This window comes from Corylus avellana, chromosome ca9, assembly GCF_901000735.1.
Source record: "Corylus avellana chromosome ca9, CavTom2PMs-1.0".
Lineage (NCBI taxonomy): Eukaryota > Viridiplantae > Streptophyta > Magnoliopsida > Fagales > Betulaceae > Corylus > Corylus avellana.
Window position 1 is genome coordinate 15,185,890 of NC_081549.1, and position 2,166 is coordinate 15,188,055.

Sequence of the window (2,166 nt, forward strand, 5' to 3'; positions counted from 1 at the left end):
TGTTTATATTAATTAAGTTGTTGTTACTCCATTACTATGTTTCAGCTGCAGTGCTGTTAGAATGGGTTATGGCATGCATCTGATTCTTTTCCTTAAAAATAAATCTTGGAAATAATCGTTTCTTTCTGTAACATAGTATGATGCTAACATGTATCACCTTAATTACTAATACATTCGTTATAAAGGATGACTCGCCCCTAATCAGGACACCTTTTGGATCCGAACAGGACTATAGAGGTCTCTCGTCAATGGCCATGATGGCCCTAAGAAAAATCTAAGAGCCATTATGCCGCCACGTGTCTCACTTTAAAAATATTAGTATTTTACTATTTAACGTTTTAAAAAATAAATAAAACTAAAATAATAAAATGATGTATATATATATATTGGTTTTTTGATATTCCGGGGTGGCCTGACCACCCTGGCCACTGCTATTCTGAGGGGTGGCTTCTGCCACCCATGTATGCCCCTTTGGGTGGTTCGCCACCCCAAGAGCAAAAAAATAATAATAATAATAATGGGTTTGCGGGTTTATCTTTGGGGTGGTCGAACTCGCCCCGAAGCCACCCTCAACCAAATTGCATGCATCAAAATAAAATAATATATATATATATATATATATATATATATATATATATATATATATATATAATGCTATTTTATTATTTTTATTTTTATTTATTTCTAAAACGTTAAATAATAAAATACTAATATTTTCGAAGTGGGACACGTGGCAACATGATGGCCCTAGAAACTGGAGACCTCTCCAGTCCAATAGGACTGGAGAGAATAAAGATCCACACCTTCTATGTAATTACGTGTCACAAATAACTTGAAATGAGAGGAGCCATTTCTGGATCGATCTCTTAAAAAAAAAAAAAAAATTGAAAACAAACAAATTAAGGCCTATCGTTAGAATATATTATTTTATTTGATATTATGAGATTTAATTTCAAAATCAAGTCAAATCATATTTGAATATATTTAAATCTGATTTGATTTGATATCTCATACCGTTTTGAATTTTCTTTACTTTTTTATAAGGGTAATTGTATAATAAATCCCTCCGTCAACCCTCCAAAATTTTTAAATCCCTAAGTTTTTTTTCTCGAATTTTTACTCACTAGGTCAATCAAAATGACAATAAAATTTCTGCCGTCAAAATTTTTTAACAACTGTAGTCTAGGTCAAAACACACTGTTTCACCTCATTAAATATTAATTTTTTTAATTTAATTTTAAAATTTAAATCTAAAAATAAATAAAAATAAAAAAAGGACAGGTATGGGGTGGTTCGGCCATCCCATTTTGCCTGGGGTAGTCAAACCACCCCCCCAAACTCTCAAATTTTTTGGGATTGCTTTTGAGAAATAGAGTTTTTAAATTAAAAATAGCTTTTGGTCAAAAGCTTCATTTTTAAGCTTTTGCCAAAAGTGTTTTTTTGACTATTTTTAAGCTTTTTTGATCCTTAAAAACGCTTTTATTTTTTTTTTACCAAACGAGTAGTTTTTTCTTCAAACAGACTTTTTGAATATTAAAAGTACTTTTAGACCCCTCAAATGCAATCCTAAACATGCCTTAACATTTTTTTTTCTTATGGTTAGAACAAACGTTTAAATGAAGACCTAGCGTTAGCTTAAAACAGATTTGGGCTCCACAACAGATCTCTTTACTACACATGCTTGGTCTCCAATCTGTATTAGCACAAAAAAATATCAATTTAAAAAAACAAAAAAAAACAAAAAAAAAAAGAGAAAGAAAGAAAGAAAGAAAAAAAAAAAAAAAAAAAAAAAAACAAGCAGGGGCCTTTTTAGATGTGAGAAAACGACATTATGTGTTTTTTTTTTTTTTTTTTTTTTTTTCTTCTTCTTCTTCTTCTTCTTCTTCTTCTAAGCTAATGTTAGGTCTTCCGTCTTCATTTAAATGTTAATTTTAAGAGCATCTCCAGCAATGGTGGCCAATTTAGCCACTCAAAATTCAACTTTATTTATTTTAGCTACTAATTTTTCACAACAAACTCCAACAGACTATCTATTTTACTTTTCTACTTTATTTAAATTTTTTTTTTTTTTTCCTTCTCTCTCTTCCTCACCACGCACACCCCTCCGGCCCTCCTCTGACTTATTTTCCAGCCCAAACCCCCTTTTCCTCTCACTCTCGCTCACCA